We start from the raw sequence: 21,245 nt of genomic DNA on the forward strand, positions 1-21,245 counted from the left end.
CAGCTAGGCCACAGCCTTGTTCATTTCCCTCCTCCATCATTTGTTTTATTGGCTGTGTGAATTGTTAATAAAGAAGAATGGGCATGCACAATAAAATCAGACATCTTACATTGCGTGCACAGACATGCCAGACCAACAACATTCTAAAAGTGTTGTATACAGCTGAGCATATTAACTCAAACGTGCCCTACTATGAGACTAAAAGTTCTCACACAAATGAAGGCGCGCCTATTAATTAATCTGAAAGGATTTTAAATTGTAACCACATGCAGGGGTACTATAGTTGATTTGGTTCTTCGTGCTCATGAATGCAGCATTTAGTTTTGAATCCTTGTAGGTGTACTGCTGTAAGCTGTTGTGGAGAGGTACAGTATAGTGCAAATACAGTATAGCTTAATGTAAATGCTCTTCAAACAGGTTATTCAGGAGATAGTAGTACTTTGACACAGTTGCGTTTCTGCCAAGGATTAAGACAAACAGTTGTTTTTCTGGTCCTTTTTTTTGCAATGAAAATACCTAGGCTACACAATGAACACTTGCATAGTGTTGTGCATGGTTGTGTTGCCACTAACCATTACATTCAAACTTTCAGAAACTTTCAAGTGGGCAGAACCCGCTTTTGTAACGTTATTTTGTGATTCATCATCAGTCTCCGATGACACATTTGATTCAGTCATTGTTCCCATAATGCCGGTGTTGTGAAAGCCATTCACTGTAACTGTGACTAAGGAATCAAATAAAACTGACTTGACTTGACATGCTCAGGAGGGTTGGGAAACGTGTGTGACAGCCTGTTTAAACTGACTGCTGGGGGGTAAAAAACACATGATTTTGCTACTGTGTTTTGTACAATCACTGTTCTTATGTAATAGTAATGAATACCTCTACCAAATCATTATTGTTGTCAAGTTCACTTTTGCTTCATTTTTCTTTTCAACTGTTTGTTTAGAGTTTCAATAAAGCGGTAAACCATTGGCTCACAGAGACACCCACATGTGAAATATGCTAATAAACTCTACACTTCTCTACAAGCTCATGGGATATATGGTCGCTGCTGCAAAACATGCCAAGGAGTGTCAGCAACCTCATCTTTAATCATTGCTAGGCAACTCTGTGCACCTGACAGCATTTAGTCTTCCAGACTGGAACAGTGGCAACATCTGCTGCTATAATAATGATGATGGCAAATCGTGATGCAATTTCTAAATGGGCCATTCCTCAGCTTACTATTCTTCATTCCAACAATACATTTGAACAAGATTAGGCTTGTGTGGAATTCATCAATATATGTGTGGCAAGGTACGGCAAGGCAATGTTATATATGCAGCAGTTTCTATACAGTGAGTAAAACTCAATGTGCTTTAAATCAAATAAAAAAAAGACACAGAGAAAGCTAGATGTTAGAATATATTTTGTATCAATACAAGTAATGTTAAAGGGGGAAATAACTGTTATATCAAGGTGTCGGGAGATGAAGACAAGAGTTTTCTCTAAATACATCTGCAGTGCGTGTTGGCTTTCCTCTGGTATTTCTTATCTTTTTATCATAATTTTCTGTTGAAGAAATGCTATTGCCTCAAGATCACCATAATGGTTGTAATGGCTAATGAATACATTCATGGAGTGCATCGCCTCCCAGTGTTGCAAAACAGCACGACAACAAAATGCTGGACATGAAACACTAACCTGCACATTGCGATTCATCCAATAGATGGCAGACTGTCTGCACGTTATTCTCCCTGCATCTCTTTTCTTCTCTCTCTCTCTCTCTCTCTCTCTCTCTCTCTCTCTCTCTCTCTCTGCCCTCCTGATTGAACCTTCTCCTCCTATAAGTCTGAGTAGGTGGGTGCAAATATTGGGAGACTGTGACACCAACGATGTTTGCACAACCAAAGTCTGACAGTTTTATAAGCCCACCTTTCACCTTTGTTACACTCTGCACAGAGAGAGTAAAATACCCAAGTATCAGTTTGTCAGGTATCATCTGCTCCCCCCCGCCAGGCAACATCCCACAAAATCAAAGAAGTAAATGCTTGCATCGTAATGTAATATTTTGGAAAGGTTGCAGGGCATTTCCTGTTACAGGGGAGCAAGTACAGCAAAGCATCTCTCTGACGGAAGCATACAGGCAACAAACATGACTAATTATCATCTGTTGGGTAACAGTGTCTTCTCTTTCATAATGCCAGAGTGGTGACAAGCAAATGCCTCCTCCTCTTTATTTTTAGGCGGAAGCTTTTGTTTTCGGCTTGCGCCACCTCCACGCCATCAAAGTCAGACATTTTTAATGAGCGAGCCTTGGATTACAAGCTAACCCCCCCCCCCCCCCGCCCAACCTTTTTCTGAATCACTGCAAGGGGCTTTACGATTGCAGCTACGCATGTTCTTGTTTGTAGAGCTTAAAGGGCATCAGGTCTTTGTGATGTGTGAGTGTGATGAACAGCAACACCAGTAGAGAAAAGGGTCTGCTTTGTAATTCCCTTCAAGGATTGCCACCAGATATTGCAGTTCACACCGGGGAACAGTGGAGGGGATAATAGGAAATAAGTTTGTGTCTGCTGGATTTTCATCCTGCAATTTGGCGATACGGCTCAAATCAATCAGATTTGATAATGTGACCATTGTTCGAGCAGAGAGAATACCAGTGTTGTCAATCACTAAAGCTGGACCGTATATGCATTAATGAGAAGTGTTTGGGGCCACTTCAGATGCACAGAGGAAATTATGGGCAGCCATATGCTGACCCCCCACCCCCCCGAGGAGCTCCGTGGCGTCGTGCCGTGGATGAGTTTGCGTGGGAGTCGTATAATACCTGCAGCCAGTGTTTATCTGAGTTAGTGCCTCTGGAGGCAGAGTCAACACCTGCCTTCCTGCTTCATTCTGTGCCGCGATGAAGACGTTAACCGGACAAGATTAAATGAGACAGACGAAGACATTAATCATTTTACGCCCTGAACTGCCTCCATGCATATCTCAGCAGTGCCTTTATCCGTTTTAAACCAACAAATATCAACGTCCACATGCACTCCAGTTGTGTTTTTTTTTTTATTATTGAGGCTGCTGTCAGCTTTCTCTGAAGTGGTTGGTGTTCCAGAGGAGACTGATGGAGTGATCTCCTAAACTGCGGTGAAAGAAAATGTCTGATCTATCAAAGTCAAAGCATTTCACGTGAGTTTAAAGGGGTCTAAATTTATCAGGGAAACTGTGCATAGTTTCACTGCAATGCCATCCCGTTTCATACACATGTCTCACCTCAGAGTGATTGGTCTCTGTTGAGCAGTCAGACACAATTTAAAGGTCCTGTCTATTTGTAATCTGCTGGGAAGATTGCCACATGCCCCGTTACAGTACAGCAGATCAATCCAAGGCACATCTCTGTCTCCTGCGTAACATCTCGGCACACCTCTCACTACTAATAACGCTTCAAAACACTAAGGGCTGCAGATAAGCTGCTGATCTAATTATGGTTTTGCAAGCCTGGCAAATTAAGGATATTATGTCCTGTGGATTTTATCCTTCGTAACGGCACAATCGATGTACAATTTCCTGCCTTTTGATTAATCTCAGGTATTATCATTATTTCTGCGAGGTTTGGATTGCGACACTGATTAAATACTGATAATACAAATGAGAGCAACATACTGTGGGGGGAGGTGAAATTAAAGCTCACTGAACATGTGAGAGGAGAAGACAGCAAGAACAAACCCAACCCAAGCTACAGAGATCCTTCCAACTCAACAATACTGTAAAATCCTGTTGGACTTTATTTTTACTTCCTGCCGTGAAAAGGAAGACAAAAACATCTATTGAAAGAAACAGGACGACATCATTCTGCATGTATATTCCCAATCTTGACCAGTCAATGTAGATCCAAGGTCAGGTTAAACAATCGAATATGTGCTCTTTGCTCTTTGCTCATAGCATTTTACTTTGAAAATCATCTGTCTGACTTAATGTGGTTTTAAATTCCGCTCTTTGAAAGGTCATTTCAAGGTGGGGTTCACAAATGCACATGTCACGTTTCCATGTCGTTCATTTGAACTTCCCTTCCTTGGATCACATCTGATTAATGGATTATCCTTTGTGGCCTGGATGCTCAAATCTGAATTTAACCAATCTAAGTTATCAGAATGATTTCAGTTGTCCTTTTATTGCTTCCATACAACAGTCACTATATACAACAGTTTAAATTAAGTTGCTTGACTCTGTACAAAGGCGTACATGGATATCCAGCGGCACAGCAGCTGTGGACGGGTGTGGGTGTCTTCATGAGACAAAATATTTTTTTCCCCAGAAAAGGACAAACACCATCTAATCAACAAAACAGATCTTTCTGATGTCACAAAAATATTCATTTTCAGAAAAGGGAAGCATTCAAAAGTCAGTTTCATTTCACCACCTACCACTGAAATGATGTGGAAATCCCATTTGGAGGTTGAGAATGAAAGAGAAATTCTTCAACACAAGCCGTTTTATCACGTTACTATGAAAGCATGGCAAGAAAGCATCTGTGAATAGAAGTTTCTAAGAACTTAGTAAATTGAATATTTATTTGCACATGAATAACACCGACATTCCCATTCAAGCTAGCCAACACGCCGCTTGTTTATGGAAACTCCTTTACGCAGAGCGTATTAACATAAAATCACCCCTTATACGTCTGCCGTTTTTGCGCTAACAGCGTCATACTGAGGAAATGCAGATAGTGGAGAGTGGTGGGAGAGGATAGAAGAAGGGTAACAGCCAAGGGGAATGGAATAAGTGATGGAATGAGTCGATGAAATCCTATTAGAACACACAGTATGCAAATTAGGAGGGACATCATGTGCCAGCCTCGAATCTCATCCTGATCTCACCGCACATGGTCTCTGCATAAAGGCCGTTCATAATTCTCATCCATTCAGTGGTGCCAGTGCAGCGCCAGTGATCTCTGAAGAATGCACAGGCAGATTCCCCCGACACTCATTGTGTTTCCCCGCTCTGGACGGACAACGCCGCCTGGAAAAGACAAGAGAGACTGGAGAGCTATGACACCCATTTGCATGAAAGTCAGCCGCAGAGAACAGAGACAAGCCAGGCAAGACAAAAGCCGTGCAGGAGTCCTGAAGACCTACAGCATCTCCTGTGACCAGGTCCCACTGCACTGCCAGCCTTACAAAAGGCATGTCTGGACAAGCGCCAACATTAGGGGAAATGTTCTGCTGCCATTCTAATTCTCGGTTAAGTAGAAGCCGGAGAAGCACCTGCCAGCTTGCTCTCTTTCCTCCCCTCTCCTAAATGCCTTCAGATGGGAACCTTTGTTTGAAAGGAATCATTTTGCATTTAGATTTCCCAGAGTAAAAAGAGACGCAGGGAGGGGAAACTCCCCGCTTGGCGACATGTTTCTCACACAAAAAGCTCCTCCTAATGAGCCCTTTTAAGCTCAGCTGATTATTTTCTGCTGAACATGTACATGTTTTCTCTGCCATTAACCCAGATATCCAAAATGGCAGCCCCGGGGTACGTTTGATTGCTCTTCCCCAATCCTTTGAACTCCACTGCAATCAGACAGCCCCAAACTTCTGCTACTTTTCACCACGAAATTGAAAGGGTATCTGTCTATCACAGCATTCCCCGAAGTCACTTTGAGAAACAAGTCTTTGTCTCGAAATGCCATCTCTGAAGGTGGATTGACGCCATGCCTGCGACAGCACATCTGCAGCTCTGTCCGTCAGACGTGCAAATATTTCAGCCACGTTGGTGCAGAGAGCGCAGTCTGTGTGTGTTTATCACGCCCATCCAAGCGTAGGCCACAAAACACTAAACATGAGCTGTCAAAGCAAATCCAAAGTCTTTTTTAGTCTTCTGTCCAGTGGAAACATATTCAGTGCTGACAGACAGATTTTCATCATTATACCGGGTTTGTATTTCTTGCAGGTTTGTCAAATAATTTCAATGCCACTTCTGAAGGAAGCAATCACTTGTAAGCATGCAAGCCTCTCACAAAAACAAAAGAAGCAGAGGTAAAAAAAAGTTTAAAAAAACAACACCTATCAGCTTATTTCAAAAAGACCTGCAATGGTGGGCAACATCTTCTTCGTAGGCAGTGCCACAACTTGACGATTCCATCTGGCCTGAAATCAGTTGACATTTTCTGGCTTTTGAAAAATGTGCAGTTGAACGCCAGATAGTTTACTCATCTCCTCCCTTTTTCATGCTTGTGAAAAGGCATCAGCCTTTTGTCAGAAGACACGGGGGAGACAAACATTCTCATCCAACAACGCAGAGAGTCGGTTTGGATCCCTGGTAGTAAGACCTCTGCCTCGGTCATGTTTCAAAAAATTTTGTAGGTGGCAAGCTGGTGAGGGATCACATCCTTGTCACTCCAGGATTGATGCCGTTTTAACAACTAACTGCTGTACTGTGATAAAAAAAAACAGACTGGACCATGAAATTCTAAACAATGTTGCTTTGATGTGAGAACGGGTGTACTTGCCCCCCAGCTCAAATGTCCATACTTGTTGTACTGCAGTAAAAGGATGGACGGGCACTTCAAGGGAATCGCATATAGCTGCGATTAAGTCTGACAGGATGTTGCTGTTTTTTCTAATACCACCCACACTGTACTGTAGATGATGATACATTTATCCAAGCTGACATTTATGAAGTGATTGCACCACTGTTTCCTGGGAGCCAACAGAAGAGGCTGGAACTTGTTGCCAGATATATGCTCATTTTTTATATATTGCTCGTCCTTGATTGAAGTTGCCCTTCAGCAGGCACTGAGCTGTGACAGGATGCACCGTGAATGTAAACAGGCCACGCTCTGAGCTCACCTTTGTCCATAACATGTCACAGACGTCCCTCACCGCTCTGCTCGTGGACACTCCAGGGCAGCATGGGAAACTGACATGTCTGAATGTAAGCGGCAGAGCAGAACAGGAACAGCGCAAGGATCACTTTGCAAACGCCGCCCTTAGGGCCAAAACAGAAAAACAGCACTGGCTTTATCTTGTCGGTGAGCCTTAAATGTCAGAAGCTTTTCTTTTCTTCTGACCCCTGTCAAAACTAAACGCTGTCAAAGTAAGCCTGTGCTTTGGTGTGTGACCACCTGTATACCTTCAACGTTAGATTGAGAGAAAATAAAAGCAGCACATATTTAGCCAAGAATTATGTTTGGGGCTTGTGCCGTATAAAGCTAGACATAAACTGTGAATATGTACTGTAGATGTCAACAGTAAAACTGACCATAAAACTAGGCACGCTGCTTTTACTCTGCCAAGCACAATCTGCACCTTTAAAATGCCTCCAAAATGTGGTGCTGCGTCCTTGTGATGGGCAATAATCCAACAAATACTTCATTTCTTGCAGCTTGTAGGATCACCTTGTCTCTTGGCTCATTCAAATCACCACCTGCTTTAAATCCTTGGGCCAATTAATTCACTAAATTAGTTCATTTGTGTGGGTGACATTAGGTGCCGTAGGTGTGAGGAGCGAGCAGGTAATAACAGGAAGCTGATGGCATGTTGTGTTATTACACGTGAGTCCGCATGTCTTACATACTGTTTATGCAGTAATTATCAAAAGTTTGTGAAATTTCTGCAGTGAGAAATAATGCGTCAGTGATGTACTATTTAAAAAGAAACATTCTTTTACATGTAGCTACAGCCAACAGCTGGTTATCTTAGCTTAGCTTTGCTTAGCATACAGACAGGAAGCAGGGGAAAACAGCTATCCTGGCTCTGTCCAAAGGTAACAAAATCTGCCAACCATCACCTCTAAAACTCATAATTGACACGTTATATCTGATATGTTTCATTCTGCTACTTATTCTGTTAGTATAAGTGTAAAACGACAAGCAGCATAATGATTTTATGTGCTGGAACTGTTTCTTGGCCGGGAGCAGTGACTTCCTGTCTGCTAGGAATTATATTTATATGCAACTAAGTTGCAACACTAACAATGTTTTGAAGAAAATTACACATTATTTCTTGTCTTGTATGCCGATGCGTCAAATCTAGTTTTATTACCTATATTATTTTCACTAGATATTGTACCCATATGGATATGTTAAAATAAATTTGTATTCAATTTAAATAAAACAAAATGGCTTAACATGAACCATAGGCAGCTAGTATTCCAGCTGACCTACAATACAACAATTTGCATACACAATGCATCCTGGGAGGTTGTCAAGGGGTTAATCTGGCAATGCTCTTCACGCACACCATGTATCGCCATTTCCTTTTTAGGGATTTTAGGTATATGATAACTTTATTATGATGACAATAAAGTCCTGATCCGATACAGTAGGGTTGTCTGGGTATAGCATAGTTTTTTTTAGTGTGTTTTGTGGGACCTAGGTGTAAGCCGGCTCAAAATCACATGCGGTAACTCACCAGATTGTGACACACAGTCGACTATCACAGAAAGCTGAAAGGCAAGGAACCGAGACAGACAAATCAAAGTGTTCTCTCTGCTAGAAAACACAACTTAGGTAGCTTCTCAGTGGGATTTTTGACCCAGATATGTGGAACAGAATACCTGAAGCTGAATGCTGTGCCAGGCACGGATCCAAAGCATACACTCATTAAATTGTATTCTGTTAATGCTGCAGAGCTGAACTGAACTCTTCACCGGTGCGGCGTTGCAAGGTTGTGCACTTATACGTCGAGACGCCCACATAATCCATCTCATCGTACAGTGAAGCTGCAAGGTTGTTGCCTCTCCCGCTGGATGTTGGATTCTGTTCCCATCAAAGCCAACAATCACTTTCTTGATGTATTTTGTGCAGGCGTGTTTAATTCGGACGAATGAAAGCTCACCAAATGAAACAAAACTTTTTCGATGTTCACCTTCAAGACTTTATTTTTTTGGTTGTACTTTGTCATTGCCAGTATTGTTCCGTGTTTACCTAGAATGCTGCTGAGAAAAAAAGCAAAGAGGCACAGAAGAGTTGTGATCTGTGAAAGACAAGATAATATTGCTGAGTGTTTTAGTGTCTGACAATATACTGAATGAACTTTTTAAAAGGATTTTCTTATTTCTTATAGAGAGAACTGTCATTGTTTGATTTTGGACCAAGAGTGAAATGACGGAGAATGGATTTATTTTAAAAACACCAGATGAAATAGTTTCTGTCACCCTGTCAAACAACCGGAAGGGAACAGCCACAATGTTAAGGTAGAATATCAATTTCAAGATCACTTGCAAGATGGTTGCAGTAATCGCATATGACGCAAGGTCATTATATATGATGGATTTGCATTATATGGCAAAATACAAAGGTGAATGCTGAAAGCCAATCTGGAACAGAGCCTTGGCTTGCCGGTATATTCCGGTCATTTCAGGCATGTATGGGAAACAGCTGTGCATGCTTACACAAAATGAGCCTTGTTAATTTTCTGAAGTTTCGAGCAGATTAAGTTTGTTTGTGCGTGGCTGTGCGAATGATTACTGGGACGGCTCTCACTGCCTGGGCCCAGGGATTAGAAAAGCATAAGAAACTGAAATGTAAAATGGTCTGTTATCTCATACCAGTGAGGAGTGTGGGGACCAGATGTTATCTTTATGTGGGTAATGGGTTATCACATCTCCAGGCACAGATTACAGATTTATTGTCCCTCTCTCCCTCTCTTAGATATCATTGGAGTTTTCATTATCTCGTCCACACACTGTCACCTCAATGACTCAGCTCCTTCTCCTCAGCCCGATGCCTAGTCACAAAGCAGCTTACTCGCCGTCACCTCATTTACCCTCTCACACCAATTTTAATAGCTCCGTATCACCATAAACATATCATTGAAGTCCAGCAATGACTTTCCGGTGATTAACTTTCATACTGCAGTTCTAAAGCTGATGGGAAGATGGGGAATTTACTTGGCCACAGTTTGAGGATTAGAAATGGTTAATGGTTGTTTGGCTTTTGCAACTTAGAAGGCGATTCTGAATGGCTTGACAGATGCACTTATCAAACAATTTAACGGCTACCGAGTCAGATGTCAAAATATAACAGAGAATCTGCCAATGACAATTAACCGAGAGGCAAGATTTGGTCTGGTTCATTTAGTTGGTATCTACCCAAATGAGCGATCAACCACACTGACACATCAAACAAGGAAATAAAAAGGAGGTTGAGCATTATATCGACAAATGTGTGGATTTGCATTCTTCTTCACAACGACTATCACCTTAAATGATCCCCTTATTTAATCGAAATCAACTTCCTCACAGCCGCTGGCTTACTTACTAAACTAACTTTAAGTTGGTGTTGACTTTCTTTGCCTGTCTGTCTCACTCTAGCCACCGAGAAGGGGGATTAAAATGTATTCTGTGGACCCATGTGAGCTGTCACATTATCATGCACAAATGAAAGTGGGATTGTGTCAAAGGAGCGGAGAGCCTGATATTGCTGGTTGTGTAATCATCCCACAGCGAAGTCCAAAAGAAAAAGCTAGTCCTTTATATGCTGGCCATTAAATCCTGGATATCCCTACGTTTTAAACTAACATGTACTGTGGAAGGGTCTGATGCTAATTAGCACGAAACACAAAGTACAGCTGAGGCTGATGAGGATGTCATTTGTTTTGCAGGTTTTGCAAGTATTGGACAAACATCATGGCCATTTGAGATGTTTCAGTCTGGACCAAAGTGGTGGAACGATCGACTGACCGACATTGCCATCCCTTGAGCCATCCCTTAAAATTCACAAAAGGCCAATGAGTGGGTGAGGGGAGTGTGTGTGTGTGTGTGGGGGGGGGGCACATAAAAGCCAATGGTTTGTCACTGCATGCTCGATTTGTATTTGTAGCTGACAGCTGTGTCACTTCTGTCAATACAATGGATGTAGATGAAGATGTCAGAGGTATAAACTGTTGACTGCTGATGGAAAATGCCACATTACAGGATTTTAGGTAGAGTTTACAGACAAAAGGTGCCATACGTCACATTTAGGGATTCAGCGCTGTACATCTGCTGTTCAAAATATTACAGAGTACAGATACAATTGATACAATTGAAGAGTTTTACCCAGTAATATATGTAAACCCAAAGTTTATCCAGGCACTATCATATTGGAGACCCCTGTGGAGGCGTGTGGTAGAGACCTAATACACAGCATGTGCTGTCCATAAGATCTGACAAATGCACAAACATCTATTGATCCACATACTGCACACATCTCATCCCGCTGCCCAGCACCCCATCCTGCAGAGCTCTCTGTCATCTATTATTGAAGAGAAAGCCTCAACCTTAACACCTGAAGAGCAGCCGCCGACTGCTTTAAATCCTCGAGCTGTGTGAAGTTGAGGCCAAATGTCTGCCACTGAGTCCACATTTGCATTTATTTGATCTGGAACTTGTTTCTTAGGGGTTGAAAGGTTTTGGTGACAGCGAACTCAAATGTGCTTGTAGTTTGTTCTCACGGTGAGAAACACTCTGCAGTTAGACATTTCAAAAGATGAGTTATAAACGTCTGATTGTTTTACCAGATGTTCAGGATTTTTGTAGCTGTTAAAAGTGTGCATTCGTGATTAAAATATGGTGATTACAAAACAGATTCTATCGTCAGATTAGCTGGATATCCAACCAGGCAAACCAGACAACTACCCGGGTGTCCCAGACTCTCAGGTGGGGCCAGATGCTCCATTCACCATTGGAGGCCAACTCTGGAAGTTAGCATTGCACTGGTTCTCTCGACAAAAAAAAACAATGGGATTTTTCCCATTGGGTTATTGTAGAAAATAAGCTCTGTGGCCAACACGAGTTTATGAGAGTTACACGGTTTGTTCAGCAAGATAATCTTCACAAATAAATTCTTGAATGCAATCGGCAGAAGTAAAAAGCTAATGTTAGGCAATAAACGTAGTACACCGCGGGCGCACGGTCGCAAGTAAACACAACGAGGCTGTAAAGGCGGACTAGTCAGCGTGACGACACTTTGTAGTCTCATTTAGCCACTTGTTAGCAAATGCCACCTTCAAAATTCTCGAGAGGGGTATCTACTGATGGATTTTATATCGTAGAAGAAAACTTTAAAATCTCTTAAGCTTGTGTGAACTACAGACCTTATTTCAGGAATCTAAAAACCCATTGACTTCAAGGTGAGGGAACCAGATGCTGACTCATTTCTGTGTTTTAGGACTCATTCCTGCACCACTCTATGAGTTAGTAGCCTATTTTGTAATTTCTTGTAATGAGGTCCCTCTTCATAGAAGGAAGTTAAAGTCTAGTTTTAAGTCCTTTCTTATTTAAATCTATCTATCAATGTTGTAATCACTTAGTGCATATTAAAGGTGTTAAAGGGGCTTTCCACAGATTTTACACGCCAAGACTGCTTTATTCATAAGAGTACTCTCTCGTCTGTGAAAACAGCCATAGAGAGAGAGCTTTGTAAAGTCTAAGAAAATAACTTGGTGATGTCATCACCGTAGGGTTCGTTTCTTCATCCTTCTCTTGTGAGTCCCTCACGGAAGTACAATACTAAATTGCTGGAGTACCCTTATTAACAAGTCACCAAGGACTAACTAAAATGAATATCTATTGCACACACAGTGCACAGAAAGTGAAGGATGATGGGTTGAGCTTGGATCCTACTGTTGGCTTTTGCCCTGGGGCCCCATAGAGGATTAATCTGGCTGAGTGTTTTTAATGTGCTTTTACATAAATTCACGTGTAGACAGCTGTGTCTTATGGGAATCCATATTTACCTATATCCAAACGTCATTCCCCTGAAACAAACACACACACTATGTAATGTTATGTTTCTTTATTTGATCAAAGAGCATCAACCTCATACAAAATAAGGAGAGACGTAAAGTCGCAGGTTTTTAGCAAATTGCTATTTTCCGCCCGTAGTCACTGGGCAGGTAGGTAGAATAACAAAATAGTAAGAAAAATGGTCAGACAAACATGCCATGGGCAAAACTGACTACCAGTCATAATGTTGACAGTATTTTCAGTAACACAACTTCTGATATTTCCCAGACTTCATTTGCATTTGTTACAGAAAAAAAAGAAAAGAAAACTGGGCTGCAGTGGGGGGTTGCTAAAAATTCAAAAAATGTTTCAGCCAAGCAAAACATCATGGTAATGGATGAACAGACCATGCAATACACTGGCTTGCTGAACACACAGCCCCTTACCATGTCTATGTGTGTGTGTGTGTGTGTGTCCCTAACACACAAACAGACCCGTTAACAGGCTTACGAAAGCAATCTCATCCTTGTCCCTCTTTGCTGAGCTCAAACTTCGGTCTCGCGCTCCTCTCTTCCTCTTATGGGGCCTGGCATGTATAACAGAGAGTGTCACTTGCCACATGGTATTTTGCTCCTACTTCTCTGGAGGATGCTTGTTGTCCACGTGAAGTCGGATACGCACACATCTCAAAACCACCGTCTAAAACTCCACACACAGCAGGGTCGATACAAATGGACTGTCATTAGATGTGATTCGAGGAGGTTGTTTTGGGGACCATCTTCCAGCAATTGGATAATCCCACCTACACAACACAGCAATCGATCGTGAAATCACCCATATTGGACCGCTGTAACCAACCCCTGCAGAGAGATGTGAACTTCCCGCTCGGAGAAGAAACAAGATCTGCATTTGTTTCCACAGCTTCAGCATGGCTGAATCGGAACATTTTTGGAGGAGCATTTTGCATTCAGCCGTCTACACAGACGTGATGTTATCTCGCATTTGTACCGTGAACCTTTGCTTGTCCCGGCGAGGCAGGTGCTTTGTGTTTTCATTCGCTCCCTCACCCCCCAAGAATTCAATGAGCCGGAGCTGCATATTAAGGAGAGCAATCGTAGGCTCTGCACTCACTCATAGCCCGACAGTCACGAGGACAGATGCTGGCTCACACTATAAAGGCTCACACTGTAATGGGTGCTGGGAGTATTACATGTCATAGGAGAGAAAAGAAAAGAGGGTTAGGGAAAGGGGAATGAACTCAGACTCACAAGGTGCTGCCTGTGTAGATGTGGAGTAACCTTGCCCATTAAGACATACATTTCCAAGCTCAGTTTATTTCAAAGAAAAGCCGGTGTTAACATCAACGCCAACATTGAAGTTTCTCCTTAGAAAACGTAGATTGCCACCAAGGTGACGAGGTCAAGAGAGGATACTGAGATTGGCTGAGTGAAATTAATTTCTCACATCACACATCCAAGAGTCACATCGACTGAATTCGCCCCACCTCTGTAAGGATATAGTCACTTTCTATTGAGCAATGAAATGATTCTAATATCAAATGGGGTTTATGTTGAAATTAACCTGAAATTCTTTTTTATTAAACCCTCTTTGATCTTGAATGCCTGCGAGCTGAGTAAGAAGTGTTCACAAGCCACGAAGCAGCTCCGCCTGGTGTGTTTGTGCTGTGAGACTGTTTTAATGTCAACAGGGCTCTAACTGTACCTTTTATTATAATAGTTTAACGCATCTGGATGTAAATTACAGTGTTTACTGCATGGCCTGAACTATGAAACCCCACTGGGCAGATATCAAGTACGCACACACTGCAGGAGCACCGGCTACACAATCCTTTCTATCATATGAGATTACAATACTGAACAACAAGCTCAAAACCCAAATACACGACAGTGTTCCTGAGCTTCTGCTTTATCTAAGTGTGGCGTACATGTAAGGAGAGATATGAAATGTTGAAATCTAAGCTATATGTAGTAGATTTAATGGTTTGTGGCAGAGTCCGTCATTCCCGCCCTGGATTTAAATTGCCTTTACAGACACGCAAGAGTCACAGAAATGTAATCCTAGTGTGATTTTATTCCGTTGATAAGAGCCTCGATGTTTACCAGTCATTCTCTTTACACCATATCAGGGTTGTATTAATATTACTGCTTATACAAACAGAATATCCTACTGCTGCCGTTTCACATTAAAGCCGTTTAATGGCGAAACACGGGGTGGCTTTAATTGTCAAGCAGCCACAGGAAACATGAAGCGGTAACACGGTAGCTTTTGCACTTTTTTGACGGCGGATCGGTTTTCAATGTCGCAGAATTCTGAGACCTATAATATTACACCGCACAAAGGATTACAACTTCAAAAGCTATTTCCACCGAGCATCATTATCTAAAGGCAATTCGAACAGCAACAGTTCTGATTGTTTACATGAAAGCACCTTTAAAAATGTAATCACACAGTCCAACGATGTCTGCATAGCAGAAGATTAGTCTATGTAAAACAAATACGAAATCACATCTCTCTCATGGCTGTCTATGTGTATTGTCTTCTTGTTTCAGGAATAAAAAAAAAAAAACTTCTGCCGTGAACAGATATAAGACAATAAGAGTTCGCTGTCATTTGCAATCAAAGCAGGCTACACCAGCATCCGCTAATGCAAAAAAATGTTTTTGTTAACTTATTCCCTCAGCCAACGGCCAACATTTCCAAACTTCAAAGAACTGTTTTCACACCCACATTCTACTGTGAATCAAATAAGAGATAGAATATAATTGCCTCGCATGAATAATTCAGTTGTGGGATTTATGATAAGACAAAATTCTTATCAGGGCTTTCCCTCAAGGTCCTGCGGACTGCTTTTCCGGTTCCGTGTACGGCTGGCTGCTCGCACAAGATTCCGAGGTCTCTATCTTCTTGCTCTCCTGCTTCCTCTGATGCCCACCAGGAGAACAAAGTCAGCAGAATTCACACTGACTGACACCAAGTCGCTGCCAACAAACAGGCTGCTCATTCTGCAACAATGTGGCTCTGTAGATTAAGACTTCACCCTTCAAACACACAACAAGCCGGATACTATGTTTCTGCAGGAGTCATTAAAATATAACAGCGTTCTATCCTTAATCAGCCATGTTTACAGTGAAGAGGGCTGGAGGAGGAGGGGTGGGGGGGGGGGACAGCTGATGCGGTTTTGAATAATTTTTATAACTGTATGTGAGCAGGCAGAACAATAGACCTCGTTCGCGCACGACAGGATAACAGCCGAGATTTATTTTCTTCTTACCCACATCTGTCCAGAAAAATGGGCATCTGTGAAGTGTTTAGCACTTTAAAGCACGACGAGAGTATTCCCCTGTGAGGTCAGATTTTGTAGGCGTTTCATTTTCCCTTCACTAAATCTATTGAAGTGAAGCCCTATACTACAGGGTTTAACAATGACCTCAACAAACTCTTTCTCTGGCACTCTGCGACTGCTTGTGAGAGTTACCATACTTTGCAGCTTACTTTACCTCAGAGCTGTCTATCCTGGGCTTAAATCAAAGGGATAGAGTTTCTTTACTCCCGCCCAATTTTCTCAAAAACAAAACTATTCTCTGCAAAAAAATAAAAATAAAAGAGTCACCTCCAGATATATCTCACACTTATCAGAAAAGGAGGTGTGTTTCATTAAGGAGGAAAGGAGCGGTGTTCTGTCGTTAAAGCGCATCTTGAATTGATAGATGGGACAGGTTTTCAAATGTAATGTATCAGATATATCAAATCCATCTTTGTCATCTGAAAGTTTGCCTTTCCCCCGGCGGTGATGGCCCACGGTACTCATGGGAGATCATAGACAAAGCCGAGTCAAAGCCGGGCCTTAGAGCCCGTTTTGCTTTTGGCACCATCTGTCAGACACTTTTGTTCTGATGTGAAGATGCGACCTCGGCAGTTAAGGGTCTGAACCGACTGCCGGAGTCAGCGCTTTCAGAAGTCTCCCTCACCAGAGATTTAAGGACATCAGTTTTATGCACAAGGTTGTCACTTCTTTTAGCCGCTGCCCCACTTTCACAGCTGCACACAAGTAGCTTGTCGTAAAGGACGGAGAGATGCTTGTTTTATGAAACCAGCCCCTTTTGTCGGATAGTGCAGGGGCCCCTGAGGAGTCTGTGGTGATGCTAACTGATTAATGACCTACATGTTCTTCATCGTCCATAAGAATACCTCCAGTTACAAAAAGATGATATTGATTTTTTTTGTCCTTAATATTAGTTATTGAATGAGGACATTTTTCAAATGTGTCATGTACATAAACCTTTCACCAGAGCAATGAATAATGTTTCATTCTTGGATGAAATGTTCATTTAAAAAAATGCTTTTTGTCACAACGTGATACATTTATCCTTGACTCCAATATGCTCGAAAAGGACCAAAAGTACAAGGCGAGATATGGTAAAGGATAAATGGACTTGTACTTACAGCGCTTTCCTAGTCTTTCGACCACTCAAAGCGCTTTTACCCTACATGACATTGACCCATTCACACCCATTCATACACTGATGGCAGGGGCCACCACTTAAGGTGTCACCTGCCATCAGAACTAACCAACATTCAAACCCATTGATACACCGCAGGCCCAGACCCAGAAGAGATCAGTAGAGTATCTGGAACATTTTGCTCCTCGAAACCTTTGTTCTCAGACCAATGACAAAATACCATAGACTGTATGAAATATTAAACTGTTTTTTTTGTACCAGACTGTAAACATGTTTTTTTTTTCTGCTGTAAAATTGGGCATTTTAATGTGGGGTTCTTTGGAGATTGACTTGCTTTTGGAGCTGGTGGCCATTTGAGGAACTGCAGATTTTGGCAATTAGGCATTGGCTTCATTTTTCAGTTTGCAGCTTGCAAAATACGTCATTAGCAATTGCCCTCCAGGACAACAACTTGTTTTCCGATCTGACAGCCCAATCGGCAGGACAACATCATTTGCCAGTCCCTTGCAAGACCGTAACGAGGATTAGGGAAAGGTTAAAATGACTAAGGTTAGTGAACGAAATGATTGAGACTTGGGAACATTTATGTGGTTAAAAAAACCAAAGGCAGATGTTTTGTGGTTCTATAACAACGTTCAGCTACTTCCTCCTTTACTCCTGATGGAATAGAGTTATTTCATATGGCCACTAGAGGTCTTAAATCTGCATTGCAATCATGACATTAAAAAAAAAGAATAATTTCCTCATTCCATCTATAGAGCTTTCCATAATTCAAGCCATTCAAGCCACACATGCACAGGGCCAATTCCAAAATGTCATTAAAACCTCTTCCTGTTTGAGCTGGCGCCATCTGGCTTGATTGTTTATTTAGATCATATTTACCTCTTGTAACATCTGAAGCTCCTCTCCCCGGGGTCCACATGAATGTATTTGCAATACAATACAATGAAAGTGGTACTACAGATGATCTGGAACAGCCCCAAAGCAATACCTCACAGATGAGGTGGGACGACGGTCAGTCCTGCTTACATTCACCACAACGGGCAGTTCAGACAGGCTTTTCACACATCGCAATGGACATCAATATTGCAACGGGGGCAGCAATATGTCAAACTCTTTGCCTTAGCCCCTGTTGGGCTTCCGGGCACCGCAGGATGTCCCACGCTGACAGACAGCTTCAGGCTGCCGTCAGACTCTATATGTCATTGCGATGCCTCTCCTGCCACAAGGCCATGGGAGCAATCGCTGGCGTTCGCTTTTAGCACTTCAAGGTCCTTCGGATCCCTCCTAAAAGAGCTGGAGGCTCAAAGTGTTGACCTATGCTGGTCCCTGGGTATGCATTCGGAAGCACCTCTCACCGCCTACTACGCCGTGTAACCCTGTGACAGGTCCGCACTGTGGTATTCTGGGCCAGAGGCCTTGACAGGAAAGCGCTTGATCTCCAGTGACTTTTTAGCTCCCATTCTGGCTCCGGTACTGTACTGTTCACCTGACCTCTTTCCACAGAAGACCGCGATCCCAACTTTTCCATTACCAACTTGAAAAAGACACAAGTCACGTTCACAGCTTGTCATCTGACCTTTCTGTCCTTCATACTAAAACGACAGGGATGACAAGCTACACGAACCGGCTCGAAGATAACCGAAAATAAACTCTGACTTCCTCGACTGCAGAAAATACAATCACAGTGATTTTTGACGACGTATGAGAAATATGATTTCCAATCACTTTTATCTTTAAAAGTAAAAGAAATATGTATGCTAACAAACCATTATCATGACTGCAAAATACAAAAACACTCATAGCTAGTTAATGTCAAGGCTCTAAAAGCCCTGACATTAACCGAGCTGGTTAAAATATAAAGGCCTTTGTGAAGCATTTCCTCTACAAATGCTTTTAATTAACATATTTCATTTGCAGTTAATTTCCTCGTGCATTGTCTTTCAGTTCAGCTTCTTTATGCCCCTGCTTTTAAAATGATATTGAAGCAGATATCTCCAAATAGTACCCGTTGATGGTGAGATCCAAGCTGCACATTTGTTTTATGTGGAGGTGAAGATGTCTTCACTTCTTTTTTTTTTTTTTTAGAGCGGATGTCTCAGGTGCGTAGGTTCAAAGACTAAAACATGAAAGAAAGAAATCAGAATAGAAGCCAACTGGTGACAAAGGTACAGTTTACTTAGTGACACAAAAGTGCAAGAAAAGAAATAAAGGCCACAAGCAGAATATAACCAAAGACAATCAAAAGCAATTCGCAACTACTTTATGAAAATGCCAAGGTTTTATTAAAATCATTGTTGTTGGAAACTTGGCAACCACCTGAAAGATTTCTCTTGGTCGTCTCTAACCATTTCTTTAATCTGCAACATCAGTCTCCTCTAAACTTTACAGTCAAGCCTTCTAGTGTGTATATAAAGTTCCTTTCTTTTTAAACATCCTTGTGATCAATTCTTTATGGATTTTACCTAAATTAAAATCGAAAAAATGTCACTCTGCAAACCTTTTCTCAATCTAACATCTCCCACATCCTCCAGTGAGATCTCTTGGTAATAACATTAGACTAGCTACGTGCAAAGGAAACAGGGGTCAGACTTAATTAGGCTGCACACTTTAAATTATTCAAACCATAGACAAAAAGTACAATGGATCTGAGTCCATACAAATGAATATTTCAGAGTCTTAGAGATAGTTTAAGGCAAAAACAATATCAGCTCGATTCAACTTTAAACACTGCTGAACAATTTGAGTTAACCGCAGCGTCTTCAGGTTAAGCAATTTAATGAAGAAGTATAATAAAAAATACAAAAAATACAAAAGCCCTAATAGCTACAAATGGTGCAATAAAATATCAATAAAGTGACGCTTCTTGGAGGGAATCCAACATTCAACCACATCGCTTGACTCAAGTCGCTCTGACACACAAATGGATGAGCAGACAGCAGCCTGAAGAGAAAGCGGAGGTCACGTCCTACAAACAGCGTATTAGCTTGTTGAACTGAGCGCTTAAACACATGGACAGATAACAACTGCAAGTGGTTTGCCAGTTAAAGAGTCTACTGAGGCATTAAAAAAATACACAAGTAATGAATACGACTGAATACACAAGTAATTATGATTATTATACATATGTATTAAAGCTGTCCCTTCCTTTAAAAGTCCCACACTTACAGGCCTTTAAACACACACACTGGCACGCACACACTTGCTTCCGAGCCATTAGACAGGAAAACTTCAAAAAGATTTAACACCTGGCATGAATTGTAAGTCTCGTATCTGGTCTGCAGGGAGTTGTATGACATACAGCGTGACAACTATTAGCATTTAAGGTGGCAAACACACGGATCACCACTGTCGAACACCACGGTGGAAAACGAATGAGCTCCCTGCATGTTAATGGGAGCTCAGCGGAGGATAAATAATTGAAGACGGCATTACATAATGAATGAGCTTCCTTCAAATAAGCATTGTTGAGTGGCAGAGGGCTGAGGGAAGATGGGAGGCAGGACGGGCCCCTTGAGAGTTTAGTGGTGCAGGGGACCCACGGGACGGCTATAGGGCCAAGTGTGCCCAGAGCCTCGTATTCGCAGGCAGGAGATCAGAGGAACGAGACGCTCGCATGAAGGAAGGACTGGCATGAGGAAGTGGGACAAGAGGGAGAGGACAGCTAATGTGTGGATGTGTGTCGCCGCTCTGCACTGAGATCACACAGCGGTTTGACGTCGCAGAATCATAGAGCCCACCCTCCGATTCCCCATCAGGTTAGCGCCGCCTGCTCAGCCACCGCCATGTTGAGAGCCATTGAGAGGCAACCTAAATGCTCCCAATCTCATATTTAGCACCATAAAACTGCCCAACAGTATACAGGGTGGTGGATAAGTGGCACGGCATCCAACGACAAAAACAAACATAAAAGGCTGTATATACATTATTCCATTAGCATGCATTAGCAATATTAGTCTAATGATAATACATTCTGAAACAGGCCATTTGGCTTTCTTATATTAAGCTGATAAAACTTGTGTAGTTTTAGGTTTCATACTTCTGTAACTGAGTGTCAGCAGACAATTACTTATTTACACAGAGCAACTT

This window comes from Pholis gunnellus, assembly GCF_910591455.1.
Source record: "Pholis gunnellus genome assembly, chromosome: 11".
Classification (NCBI taxonomy): Eukaryota; Metazoa; Chordata; class Actinopteri; order Perciformes; family Pholidae; genus Pholis; species Pholis gunnellus.